General features: G+C 34.5%; 1 protein-coding gene across 9 annotated transcripts in view; it reads right to left on the bottom strand.

Moving 5' to 3' along the window:
• LOC106873723 (nephrin) overlaps positions 1-15,731 on the bottom strand; it is a 722,597-nt gene that overhangs the window by 504,092 nt on the left and 202,774 nt on the right. The window lies entirely within an intron of this gene.

The raw sequence follows: 15,731 nt of genomic DNA on the forward strand, positions 1-15,731 counted from the left end.
TAAGATAGAAAATATATTACCACACGTCTACACTTCCCAACACCTACCACTGTTATACTGTAACACATACTACATCCTCATACTCGCACGTCACATAGCCTAACACCCATAAACGCCTCCATACACACACACACACACACAAACAACAAAGTATATACAAGCACACATTAGCTTCTCCTGAGCGCTCACACGCAAAACTCTGAGGGCAATATAAACGCATAAAGAGAGCAAGGACCTACACACTCACAAACGTACGTAATGGCTTTACATATGCATGCAAATACACATACACTCACATATGGATAACCTAATACACACATACGTGCTTGCTTGCTCTCTCACACACGCACACGCACGCGCGTACGTACGCATGCGCGTGTAGACCATTATACACGCATTAGCGTCATACCCACACATGCTTGCCCACACACAAACTCCTGGTTACTGTTACCTCCCTTACCACTCATGCCTCTAGAGCCCTCTTTCTGTTCTGGTCATTTCAGCCCAGTCCAAGAATAACACTCACTACCTCATGGTTGTGAGTCCAACACTAACCATTCAGCCATGCGCCTTCATATTGTCTTCGTGTAGCTAATGGCTTACCATTGCTTTTGAATCGATGCGCATTGTGCGTTTACTGTTGAGGTATTTATCAAGAATGGTGAATCAGGTATTTTGCAGTCAAAGCCTGTGCATGTAGAGGGAAGCAATAACAGAGAGGAATTATGACAATAAGTTACCCATTTTTTTCTTTTTACCATTACAGTAAATAGTCTTTCATCTGAGAAATATAGAGAAAAATCGCTCAACTGTTGTAAAAGGCGGTTTATAGTGGATACACATAAGCAAAGTATAGTATAATTTTCATTTATTGTTGTAATTTGACTATTTCTACATTGAGATTAAGAAAAGAAATCAATATTAATTTTTCATTTTATCTAGTATCACGTATAATTTAACAATAATAAGATGCTTTCATTTGACCCAGACGGTTCCACGTTTGTTGGGGAGTGAGGGGGGTGCAAAGATTCCAATGTCTTTCTTTGATCATGTGTTTGCTTAGTCAGGGAATGACCTGGGGCTAAACAAGAAGCATGGCTGCGTGTTTAAGAAGCTTGCTATGTAAACATATGGTTTCAGGTTCGGTTCTGTTGTGCAGCGCTTCATGCAAGTTTTCTTGTGATACAACCCTAGGCGAATCAATGCCTAGTGAGTAAATTTGGTTGAGGAAACTATGTGGAAGCCCACCTTGCTTGTGTGTGTGTATGTGCATGTATTTTTGTGTTTGCCTCACCATGTGACAGCTGGTGTTGGTTTGTTTACACTCATATAACTAATAGTTTGCCAAAAAGTGATTGACAGAAAAGGTACCACATTTAATAAGTACTAGGTGTAGGAGGCTGTGTGGTAAGTAGCTTGCTTACCAACCACATGGTTCCGGGTTCAGTCCCGCTGCATGGCAACTTGAGCAAGTGTCTTCTACTATAGCCTCGGGCCAATCAAAGCCTTGTGAGTGGATTTGGTAGATGGAAACTGAAAGAAGCCTGTTGTATATATGTATATATATGTGTGTATGTATATGCTTGTGTGTCTGTGTTTGTTCTCCCAAAATCGCTTGACAACTGATGTTGGTGTGTTTACATCTCCGTAACTTAGCGGTGCGGCAAAATAGACCGAGGGAATAAATACTAGGTTTACAAAGAATAAATCCTGGGGTCGATTTGCTCAACTAAAGGTGGTGCTCCAGCATGGCCACAGTCAAATGACTGAAACAAGTAAAAGAGTAAATTTACTCAACTAAATCCTTCAAGGTGGTGCCCCAGCATGACCACAGTCCAATGACTGAAACAAGTATGAGATAATTTATTAAAAAATCATCTTTCTAATCTTTGCTATATTAACTTATGTTTCGATTTCTTTTGATTGATTCATAAATCTGAAATTGTTTAGTTGCAGACTTTTTACCTTGACTTAAATCTGATGCCACCAATGGACTACTATTAATTCATTTTAATCTGACCTGCATCATCAATTCTCATCAAACATTTATAATGCATTAAAAACTCAGATTACTAATGTCAAGTTCTTAGCTCTCGCAGAATCAGAATAACATACGCAACCAATTATGGCATAGAGATATAATCATTAGAATTCTAGGAGACTTGCAGCACTCTACTTGGTAACAAACAATTCACAGGGGGGAAAAAATAACAGATCGTATTTAAGGTTGTAATCGTGCAACGAAAGTTGTACACTCGATTAGGGGGTAAAAAAAAAACATAAATGAAGAAAAAGAAGGAAAATATAACAGACAGTAGAAGTATATTTCAAAACCAATATTAAACAAAGCTTGTTAAAGATTTCGTTAAAAATTATTATGATTAATGTACTTAAAACGGTGGAAAATCAATATTTTTGATCTGAAGAGTTAGCTCTGTGAGTTTCCACATAGTGTTTTGAGATAAAAACATGGTTGCTGATCAAATAACACTTGGATACTGTTGCATTATGGGTGCTTTTTAAGCTGATTTAAGTGCATTTATAATAATTATTAAAAAAAATTTAGATCCTTAGTGATTAAGGTTTGATATTGATTTTTAAATATCTACTTTCATTAAATTTTAAAACTAAGCAATTGTACAACTTTTCTTTACGTAACTGCAACTTCAAACATGTGGTTTAAATTGAAAGATAACTAGCAGAAATATAGTCAAGTTGATTGTGTATGTCTATGCAGATAGTTTGTATATCGAATTAATACTTGAACTATACCCTGCCTAAATACCTAGTGTATCTGATGCAGATACGTCCAGATGAAGCAACTTCATATCTGTCTTGCAGACATCCTTGAAATGAAGATGAGGTCATCCTCATGCTCTTGTGTCAATGGACATTTCTTCTGGGATCCTCCAGCTCAGCATGCACTGGCCTGGGTCTTGTACATCGTATCTCATACAACATGGTAAATAATGATCAACACCTTCAACTTCCTCAATACTATACACCCACCCAGTTGAAGGGTCCTGTCTTCCAAGTCACTTGGTGACCCCCAACACCAAGGCCAGACACATGCAAAAAAAAACCCCAGTACTTCTTGTAAAGTAATTGGCATTAATAAGGACATCCACCTGTAGGTGGACCTGCCAAGGTGGACATTGTTTGATTATGCTTTACATTTTTAAAGCTTTTACTTGTTTCAGTTATTAGACTGTGGCCATGCTGGGGCGCTTCTTTTAAGAAATTTAGCCCAACAAATCAATCCTATTCCTTATTCTTCTTTTAAGAATGGTATTTCTTTAATAAATCCATTTGCTGAACTCCTAAGTTACAGGGATGTAAACACACAATACAGGTCGTCAAGGGGTGACAGAAGAACAAACACACACACACACAGATGCATACACACATACACACACACACACACACACACATATATATATATATATATATATATATATATATATGACAGATGTCTTTCAGTTTCTGGCTACCAAATCCACTCGCAAGGCTTTGGTTGGCCTGAGGCTATAGCAGAAGATACTTGCTCAAGGTGTCATGTAGAGAGATTCTTGCCACACAACCTTGCCTCTGCCTATATTAAGGATGATGGTTTACATCTTTGATTCCCTTCCATATTTAGGTTCTTAAAAACACTTCATGGGAACACATCATGACAAACCTGATAATAAGAATAATAATAATACTTAAGATTATATAAATTTATTATTATTATTATTAGCCTTGTTGTTTTACCAAAGGTTTAGTCTGTATTCCCTTCTGATACATCTTTGCCAATATAATATAGAAATTCCTGCAGGACATGATTTAAACAGACATTCTACATCAGATATGTCAATCAACCAATTGTACACAATAGAAAGACAACAGGCAACATTGTTGTGTAAGAATGTCAGAGGAAGATTTTGGCAGATGAGTGTGAGATAAGAAGCTTACTTTCTAATCATATAATTCTGAGTTCAGTCCCACTGCATGGCACCTTGGGCAAGTGTCTTCTACTATAGCCTTGGGCTGACCAAAGACTTGTAAGTGGATTTGGTAGACAGAAACTGAAAGAAACCCATCATGTATATATATATATATATATATATATGTACAGGGTGTCCACAAAGACTGGCTACATGGAGTAAATAAAATCATAACATAAACAATTAAACATAAGAAATAATAATTTCTTAAAGTATGTGCTAATCCCCATGTACCCAGACTTTGTGGACACCCTGTATATATATATATATATATATATATATATATATACGTGTGTGTGTGTGTAATTGTCACCCACCATCACATGCTAACTGGTCTTGGTGTGTTTATGTCCCCATAACTTAGCAGTTAAGAAAAACAGCCCAATAGAATAAGTATCAGGCTTTGAAAACAAAAAGTACTGGAACCAATTCATTGAATTAAAAATTCTTCAAGGCAATGCCCCAGCATGGCCACAGTGACTGAAACAAGTAAAATGATAAAAAGGTAAAAAAAGAAAATTAACAATCAGGTGGTTTGGGTGTCACCTGCAATAACTCTGACCTGCCCTGAGCCTTGTGTGTAGATTGGGCGGGGGAGAAACTGAATGAAGCCTATTTTCAGTGTATGTGAATGTTTCCTTGTCTTGAGATCATATGAAATTTGTAAACAAGCATCAGTGTTATACAAGCAGTGTTGTTCATTTCCAATATTCTGAAATGTGTTTAACTCAAAGAGAAATATTACTTTGCTTGGAAACAGGGGAGGGTTGGCAATGAGAAGAGCATCCAGCTGTAGAAAATCTACTTCAATGAATTTTTACCAAAACATGTAAAGAAATGTGGACATTAATTCAATGATGACGATGATGATGATGATGATATATATATATATATATATATATATCTTAAAATTATAATTAAAGGTATCTAAAAGATACCACCATGCTAGATATAACAGTCAAAACTTGACTCTAAAACCACATCAAGTATTCATACAGCACTGGGGGAAATAACTTTTTGCTAGTTTATTTGTATATTCATCTTTTCTCCTGGTGCTATATGAATACTTGGTGTGGTTTTAGAGTCAAGTTTTAACTGCTATCTCTAGCATGGTGGTATCTTTTAGAAAGCCTTAATTATAATTTTAACAATAATTATTATCTATAACATTTTTATTCCCATGCTGGCCACTTGATATGATCGGTATTTTGAATAACAATCTTATTTATATATATAGATATTTAGTAAAAAGCACTTAGCATATTCTGTAAAGTGGTTGGCACTAGGAAGGACATTCAGCTGTAGAAACCAAGCCAAACAGACAATGGAACCTGCTACAGCTACCAGCCTCGCCAGCTATCAAACCATCCAACCCATGGCAGCATGGAAAACCAACGTTAATTGATGGTGTTGATGATAATGATGATGATGTTAGATACATAGTGTGAGATATAGATAGATAGATAGATAGATAGATAGACCAAAATATGTTTGCCTGAAAATATTAGTTGTCATCAGTTACAAACCCAGGCAGTAACTATAGTTATCGTATGTTTAATTCTAAATAAAATTACTAGATTTTTATCATAAAATGATTATGTGTAATTTTTGTGAACAATGTATCATGTAACGACTGATAGTCTGGTATGCTGGATTCTAATCAACTGTCTATTGATGGAAGGTCATGTATCTTGATCAACAGAACAAATAATTCAAGTTTTAATGAACCCATTCATAGATAACACCATATATGGCACATAAATTCTTATATTTACCATTTCTTTCAATGTCTTATTTTCATTTTATTTTTTGTGTGTCTGTTTATATATATGCACTTTTTTTTTCAGTGAAAATAACTGTTATGCTGGAAACTGAAACAAAATCTTTAAGAGTTACTATCCAGTTGGCATTCACTAATAATATTTTCAACCATCGGCATTCAAAAAGATATACTAACTTTTTTTTTGTTATATATATATATATACTGCAAAGATTTAACTTAATTATTAAGAAAGGAAAACTAAGTCAACATTTGTGTCTAGAGCAAACACCTTACATATATATTTATTGCAAGTATTTTCTGCATTTTATTTACCATTGTTCTTTGTTATTTTTGCCAACCCTGTTTTAAATATATAACAACTTTGTGGCTATAGGAGGAATTATATGTATTGTGTAAAGTTTCACAGTTGTGGCATTCATGCTGTCCTCTTTCCTTGGGCTACAAGTAGATATCAATAAACATTTGTTTGTTAGTTAGACAGACACCTACAGCATCATGATAAAAATGGAGTCTTACAAAAATAACTTTCCCAGAGATGATCTGACTTTCTTAAATAGACATTTTATATCCTATTTTATTATCACTTTAAATTTTGTTTCAGGTATAGAAAGAAGATGATGCAATCAGGATTTCTAGTGTGAAACCTAGCAATCAGATCTTGTTTTAGTACTTATCCTGGTCTATTTTAAAATCTAACAGAACTGAGAAGCCGGAATATATTTATACAGATTTCAATTTCAAGATAAAATGTTCTATATTTTCTTACTCAAAGTTAGTTACACACATTAGTCAGAGAAATATCTTCCTTCTAATACAACTCCCCACCAAACAGATAATTAAGAGCAACATCATAAGCCTTCCCATATGATGCTGAAAGATGGCATCTGTGTGTATTAATCCCATTCTATGGGTCAACAGAAGCAGGAATGGCTGAACGGCTAAGGTATTCAATTATCTGCTGACGGTTCAATAAGTTGAGATCTGCTGTTCACATTCTGTTGTGTTTCTGCACAGATCACTTCATTCGATGCTGTCTCAATTTACCAAGTTATTGAGAACAAATACTCAATCATCTGCTAGCATTATCAGCAGTAAACCCACATCCTCTCCATTCGAGATTGTCTCTTATTCACTTCATGTGGGGAAACTGGTGTTAAACACCAATCTTCCAATTACACAGATATTTATTTTTCAGTTTAATTTTTTCCGGCTATTTTCAAATTCTATCTACACAGACGTTGAGTGCATATAACAGGGTACCATACCACCAACCAGCATACAAACAGTTTGTATATTGTTCCTAACACTAGATTGTGTCCCTGACTAAAGCAACCATCCATCCAGTGGCTTAGTTTGAATAGTTGTACATACAATTATGCAGTAAGAGCTCATCGTCTCTCTAAAACTGACAAGAAGTTAGCTTGGAATGTTTAATTCAACTCCACTTATCAACGGAAAATGTGATAAGGAAAAGGTGTAAAAAAAATATATAAAAAAACAAGGTCCTCTATCTTAATTTTGAGTTCCTATTTCTTCAATTTCTCTCTAAAAATTGAGACTGATGACAGACCTATTCTCCTAAACTCTTTTACTGATGAATGCGATTTCAGTTAAGTTACCAGATGTTGCCATACATATTCAACCATATTCTAGTAAACAAACCAACAAGGAAGCCTCCACTATAGTCACATAATCTGCTAGAAATAACAGTCATATGTCTCACAAATCACACTGCATTAATCGTAGAAAAAAAAGAAAAGAGAAAGAAAAACACACATTGGAGATTAATTATATGTAAAATGACAGGATGGTCACAGGTAGAATGTTTGATTGCAAGACTGTTTGATCAAGAATGAACTGAATCTAAAGAACAACATGTCCAGATAAAAATGGCTTCTTCAAAACTGGTAAAATAAAAGCTCCATATTGACTACGCTAATATATTATATAAAAATGAAATACAGCATCACTGGAACAGGTAGGCCATTGACAATGTGGCACTGGAAGAGTTAATTCACTTTCACTATACACAATAACAGCCTCCCTGCTTTCAAGCAGCAATTAATGGCTTTCACTTCCTATTCTATTCAGACTTTACCTGGTATTCCCTTCGTGAGTTCAAGAAGTCATACATGCTCCTTTTATAGTCACTAGATAATGGGTATCCTCTGCTTCCATAACCATGCTGTCATCTGCATCATGCTTCTATCTTCTGTTTCGTGTTATCCATCTTTATGTGTGGAACTTCTTCCTTCAATTTATAGAAAGCAACATTCTGAAGCTCTTCCAACGACTACGGATATTTCCAATAATGTGTGTAAATTCCCATGTTCTTTTTATATGACTATGAGAATTAGTGAGAAGGTCTAGTTTTATGTAAATCAATAACACAGATTTACCAGGGAAGAAAAAAGTTTGATTTATATTGTGTTTTGAAGGGAACAGATACATAACCTTTATGAATCAGTCAGGGATAAAGTAAGTAGAATTCTTGCTTTGGATCATCTCAAATGATGCTGATTTAAAAAACAAAAAAAAAATGCATATAAATTTAACACACTCACCGGTAAAATTTCCACTCATTTCTTTTTTATTTTTCTAAAATCTTCATTGCAACCTTTTCAATAGTTTTGACTTAAAACTATTGAAAAGGTTGCAAGATGCAACGAAGATTTTAGAAAAAAGAAAAAGAAATAAGTGGAAATTTTACCAGTGAGTGTGTTAAATTATAAGGCACCAGAAATGAATGACTCTCTCCAGACACAAAAATATGCTTCAACACACGAACTTACATAAAGAATATTGTAAACGAAATCCAAAAACGAAATGCATGTAAAGTTAATCTATTTATTGTTATCATGTTTCTGTTAAAATACATTGACTTAGTTCCAATTAATTTTGAAAATAATGAAGAATTTAATAAAATAACCATCGTTGTTGTTAAACTGGTACTTAGAACATAAATTGACATAAAATGACCGTGGTGAGTTTTAATTTAGATCACTTCAAAGCAGAAAAACATATAACAGAACCAGAGGTGTTCTCAGGCGGATTGGTATCAAAAGGGTTAACAAGATGCCTACTGAAGTGAAGAACTACAAGCTATATGAAACAATATAGTTTCCTATTTGTTTGTATCAAAGAATTTGAAGGTAAACCTCAGGTGACACAATAAATAGTAACAAACTCTGATTAGTTTAATGTTTACAGAGTGTATTACTTAGAGCAACATTGTAATAAAGAGAGAAAGAGGATTGGTTTCCAAGCCAGAATTTAAACAAGTTGATAGGTTAAAGATAGGAAATTTGATAACAAACAACAAAGAAGGAATGCAAGTTTACTTTTACCTGTGTATTTTTAGTTGTCTACGATAATTTAAAATTCTTTTTTCAAAGTCAAACAGAACTTTGTGTTTACAAGAGAGCAAATATAAAGAATAAATAAAAACATTCAATCTGCAGAGAAATAAGGTGCAAAATATAAGAAAATACAAAAAAAAAAAAGGAAGAAAGAAATAATAAAAAAAGGAGGAAAGTGTTTCGTGAAATCTACTGAATAAATGATGACACTGTATACGAGCTGTCTATGAAGAAATGTCTATAGCAGAGCCTCATAACTAGGAGTGAAACAGTTAAAAAGAGATTTGCTTCTCTCAACTTGTATTTATAATAATTTTGATTTTTCTAAATAAGACAGTTTTGCAGTGCTATGTGTATACAATGTATTTGTCTCTTGGCAACGTTGATATAAGAAAAACATCGATTTTGTCACACTAGTTAGCAAAATTTTATCTTATTCATGTTTAAAAATGGGGTCACAGCATGGAAGGTACAAATATTGAGTTGACAATAAAGACAAGATAGATGTAAGAAAATTAGGAAGAATAATATTCAGAGTTAGTAAAAGAAAAATTAAAATACCTTATGATTTTCAATTTAAAATTTTTAAATATAATCTAAAATTCATGTTGACTGAAACTTAGATATTTACCTGACAACCTACTACACAATCAGACAAACTGAATAAGCCAGCAGTTTCTAGTCGGCAGAAACTGAAAGTTACCCATTGTTTATATGTATATACGTGTCTAAATGTGTGTCTTTGTCTTTTTGTCATGACATAATGGAATGAAAGTTGTAGAGAGTCACCATTATGCAAATGGTACTGTTTGTTTACAGACTTTCTGTGGAAACATGTCCGGCAATAATACAAGCATGAAAGAGTAGATATTAAAACAATGATGAACACACACACACACACACACACACATACACACAGTGAACTGGCAGCATTGCTAGACTGATGTCTTTTCTGGGTCACACCAACCTTTCTAGATCTCAAGGATCTGAGTTCAACTCATGCCAAGGTCAATTTTCGAGGTTGATAAAGGACTGACACAGAGTAGCAGATTAGGCAAGTTGTTAGAATACATCTGCACCAGTTATTTGTACACTAGCTTCATCATCTGCTTTGACATCACCTCTTGGTCCTTCAGTGAGTGCTTTTAGCAAGCATTCAAACTAGACTCCCAATATAAGGATAACTTCCTTTTCCCCACAAACCTCAGAGATCCTGATATCAAAAGGGTCATGTGTGTTGTCCTTTCTGCTTTGTGTAATTATATTACATAGGTGCAGGCATGGCTTTACGGTCAAGAAGTCTGTTTCGCAACATCATGGTTTCAGGTTCAAACTGACTTCACAGCAAGTAGGTAGGAACTTGGAGGAAGAGTATTCTACTTTAGACCCAGGCTTACTAATATCTTGTGAACGAATTTAGGAGATGGAAACTATACAGAAACCAATTATATATATGTTGAGGCACAATCACCCAGTGGTTAGGGCAGCGAACTTGTTGGCGTAGTATTGCAGTTTTGATTCCCAGACCAGTTAGTGTGAGTGTTTATTGAGTGAAAACACCTAAAGCTACATGGGGCACCAGCAGGGAGTGGTGGCGAACCCTGCTGTACTCTTTCACCACAAATTTCTCTCACACTTTCCTCCTGTTTCTGTTCTTCTTGTCTTTCAAAGGGGCCAGCCTTGACATACTATGTGTGTGTAAAAAGCAGCCAGAACATTCTGTAAAATGACTGGCATTAGGAGAGACATCCAGTCATAGAAACCATACCTAAGCATACACCAGGGCTTGACAGTCTTTGACTCATTGGATCTTGTCAAAACCATGCAAGCAAGAAAGCTTGACATTAAATCACATGTGTGTGTGTGTGTGCGAAATATGAATTCTTTATACAAAATTCTTTCTCTGATAGTGGGCATGATGTTGAAAACAAAATTGAATGGTAGCTGTCAACCTCAGATGAATATCAAATTAAGACTGGACTACAACACAATAATACATTCCGAAGTACTTTAAATCCATCAGAAAAAATTCAGACAATAATAATAATAATAATGATAATAAAATAAAATAGAAAATAGACAATAAATAATAATATCCAATATCTATAAATCAGAGTTTTATTATATGAATTAACTGTCATTCTTTAACAATGATTTAGTGATTCTTCTATCAGGTGACACTCTTTACCAAGATACCACATAGAAAAGTTAGGAATTGGTAACATTCATGCCATTATATATATATATATATATATATATATATATATAAATTCTTTTATTCTTTTATTTGTTTCAGTCATTTGACTATTGCCATGCTGGAGCACCAACTACAGTTGAGCAAATAGACCCTAGGATTTATTCTTTGTAAGCCTAGTACTTATTCTATCGGTATCTTTCGATGAATCACTAAGTTACAGCAGCATAAAAACACCAGCATTAGTTATCAAGCGATGGTGGGGGGGGGGGGACAAAAACAGACACACAAACACACACACACACATATATATATATATACATATATATTTGATGGGCTTCTTTCAGTTTCCGTCTACCAAATTTACTCACAATGCTACCAAATCTACTCAGCTCAAGGCTATTGTAGAAGACCCTTGCCTGAGGTGGCACACAGTGGGACTGAACCCAGAACCATGTGGTTGGTAAGCAAGCTTCTTATCACACATCCATGCCCTATATATATATATATATATATATATATATATATAAGATTTTTCCAGTTTCTGCCTACAAATCCACTCACAAGACTTTAATTGCCCCAAGGCTATAGCAGAAGACACCCAAGGTGTCATGCAGTGGGACTATATTCGCAACCATGTGGTTCTTACCATGCAGTCACACCATTAATTCTATATCTTTTTATAGCATATTTCACAAAAATACTAGTTTATGACAGTTACCTATTTTGCTGACCCCCAGATCATCATCATCATCGTTTAACGTCCGCTTTCCATGCTAGCATGGGTTGGACGATTTGACTGAGGACTGGTGAACCAGATGGCTACACCAGGCTCCAATCTGATTTGGCAGAGTTTCTACAGCTGGATGCCCTTCCTAACACCAACCACTCCAAGATGATAAAACCAAAATATTTGTTGGGATTTGAACTCAGAACATAAAAAGACATAATGAAACAGTGTAAAGCATTTTTGCCTGGTGCTGTATCCATTCTTGTACCTACTACTTAGCTTAATAGTAATGATGATTTTCATTCAGTGTTGATAATTAAGCAACGAAGTACATTCCAGTAATGTAGAATGCTAAAAATATTCTATGTCTATGTATATCGCATGTGATTAGGAAAATATTTGCCTCTAGGCCACCAGTAATATTCTTATATGTTAAGAAGATAATAAGAGTTAATGTGTAAACAAGAGAAGAGAAATACTTGCATAAGTAAAGCATAGAAAAACATACATTACACACATTATATATATATATATATATATATATATATGTGCATATATATATATATTTATATGTGAGTGTGTGTATTTATGTATATGCCTCTGTGTGTATTTATATGTGTGTTTGTGTGTTTGTGTGTGTGTGTGTGTGTGTGTGTATACATATACATATGTATGTATGTGTGTGCTTGTCTATCTCAGCTTTACAGCACGCTGGAATTGTTCTCAATGATGAAAGAAATACAAGAGACTGCAACTTTCTTACAGCCTGTATTTTTAACATATTGAAACAATGATTAAAATTTGGTTTGCAATGAAAAGACTAATTGTACTAATAAGTTTTCCATTCAAGATGGAATTTCCTAATTGCTAAAATAGAAGAAATGTAAATATATATTCACTAAAATAATACACAGAGGGAAAAGAGAAAATTCTATTTAATCCAAATGGGAAACGATAATAATAATTACAATTTTATAAGCATTATACATTAGTATTTTTCACTAAAATAGTTTAGTTAAATTGGTGAAATTAAATAACTTATATACACACACTCATACATGCATACATACAAACATACATACATACATATATATATATATATATATATATACAGGATCTGATCAAAATGCAAAACTATACTCAATCCATACAATACCAACAGTTAAAAAATGCAGATGACCTAATTGTGACACATGCCCATACCAAACTGAAGGCTTGGAATTCACATTCCAGCAAGGAGAAAAATTCTCAATTAAGACCAACTTCACATGTGCTTCCAAGAATCTTATCTATGTCCTAACCTTCTCAGGTTGTGGCCACAATTATGTGGGCCAAACGAGCCATACTTTGAGACGGAGAGTCAAGCTGCATAAAGAACAAATTCGTTTTCTTCAGTACAGGCAGATTGCTCTTAGCGAACATATTGACAGATGTACAAGAAATAAAACGTCGAATTTTCATATCTTTCCATTATACCAATGCAAAGATTCATTCTTCTTACAAGAACACCTAAACAAGGAAAGCCTGTTCATACAGACCAGTCATTAATATAGAAACTTAACCACTTCAAAAATTGTACTGAGGAGTTAGTTGTCCCCCTTGCCACCTGTTACCTCCCTTGGTCCACTCTCTAGACTCATTCTTATTTTTCAAACCTCCCAAATGGCGAGACCCCTTTGTCACAAGAATTGATCACTTCACAATGACACTTAAAAAGCTAATTTAAATAGAGAAAACCAGTTGGATATCACCACATCCATAAAATATGTACATATTTTAAAAAAATTCTTTATAAAATGATATTAAACTATGCGAAACAAAGGCATTTCTCTTCCACTTTTTATATATGTTTTCCACATATTTTATCAACTTATAAGTTTGCCATTTGGTGTATACTGAATATCCGGTATTTTTGCTCCTTCTATATATTTTTATACACACACACACATATATATATATATATATATATATATATATATATAGGTGATGAAATATTTGCACCCCGGCCTCATGCAAATGGCACCCATGCTGGTGGTACATAAAAGCACCCATTACACTCTCAGAGTGGTTGGGATTAGGAAAGTCATCAGCCTCCCAGCCCAGCCAAATCGTCCAACTCATGCTAGCATGGACAATGGACGTTAAATGATGATGATCATCAGCATCATCAACCTCATCATCATCACTTCATCATCATTACATCACCATCATCATCATCATCATCACATCACCATCATCATCATCACATCATCATCATCAGTCACATCATCACCATCACATCGTCATCACATCATCATAATCATCATCATGATTATCATCAAAATCATGATGCTACAAGATAATGCATGATTAATTCAGAACAATGCGACTATGTCAGCCTTACATGTGGTAGGGACGTCTGAACGGTGAAGGGTTAAGATGGGGTTTCATTGTGCAGTTATTTTGAACCGCAAAAGCCAACTGGTAGGAGGCTGCAGAATGTCACTAACAATCACTGAATGTACTTGATATTCCATTTACAACTCAATCTAGACATTTGTGACATTAATAAAATAATTAGTTGATGACATTAATATCCAAGCTGTTCATATGACTGTAAATGGAGCTTGTTGCAAAGAAACAAAATGACACCATATGGACTCCTGGACAAAGAATGCTGATGGTGAAGAGAAATGATGTAATATAATGATCGTGAAGGTATGTGGCTTAGTGGTTAGGGCACTCAGCCCACAGTCGTAAGGTCAGGAGTTTGCTACTGGGCGGCTCATTGTATCCTTGAGCAAAATACTACTTCATGTCACTCCAAACCACTCAGCAAGCAAAATTGAATTGTACCTGTAATTCACAAGGGACAGCCTTGTCACGTTCTGTGTCATACTGATTCTCCCGGAGAGTTACATTAACCCTTTCGTTACCATATTTCTAACCAAATTACACCCCTTATGTGTTTCAATTAATTTCTAACATAATCATAAATTTAGGCTGGTTTCATTAAACAACTCTAACTTTTTTATTTATCAACATATTAATGTGATTTTTGGAAGATAAATTAACGAAAGGTTCTCAACCAATTCTATACCAAAAGTTTTGTCACAAAGTGACTTTAATTACAGGTAAATTCAACAAAATATAAAATTATTAAAATTTTTGTTCAAACATCGCTATAGAAAATGGGTTATTAGCTAATATTCAATTGGGTATACAACAAAATATTATTATAGAAGAGTTGTGCACATTACTGGATTTATTACTGTCTCTTTTGCCAGTATAAAATTAAAATCCAGAGCAGTACCCAGTATTTGATTCACAAATCTTTTCCAAACTTTGATCCCCCATTTTGTGCGCTTTCCTGGCATATACTGTTGAAAATGCACTCGGCCTTTATAGCCCACCATATCCTTATCTATAAACTGTTTTATATGTGCTTTGAACACAGTCAATGAGGGGTCTTATTTTAAATAAGGAATCAAAGTCTGGTTTTCTACGTACTGGTGTACTGCTCGTGTCTCTTACATGTAGATATTGAGTCAATTTTAAACACCGTATCCTCGTCATTATACTTGAGACATATTCGTCGCCAAAGGGTTCATCACTACTCCAGTAATTTGTTATTCTAGGTAACCTTCTAATGCCCATAATAATATTTATGGCAAAATATGCTTTAATTTCATTCAAGTTT

Source organism: Octopus bimaculoides, chromosome 5, assembly GCF_046866305.1.
Source record: "Octopus bimaculoides isolate indiv1 chromosome 5, ASM4686630v1, whole genome shotgun sequence".
Lineage (NCBI taxonomy): Eukaryota > Metazoa > Mollusca > Cephalopoda > Octopoda > Octopodidae > Octopus > Octopus bimaculoides.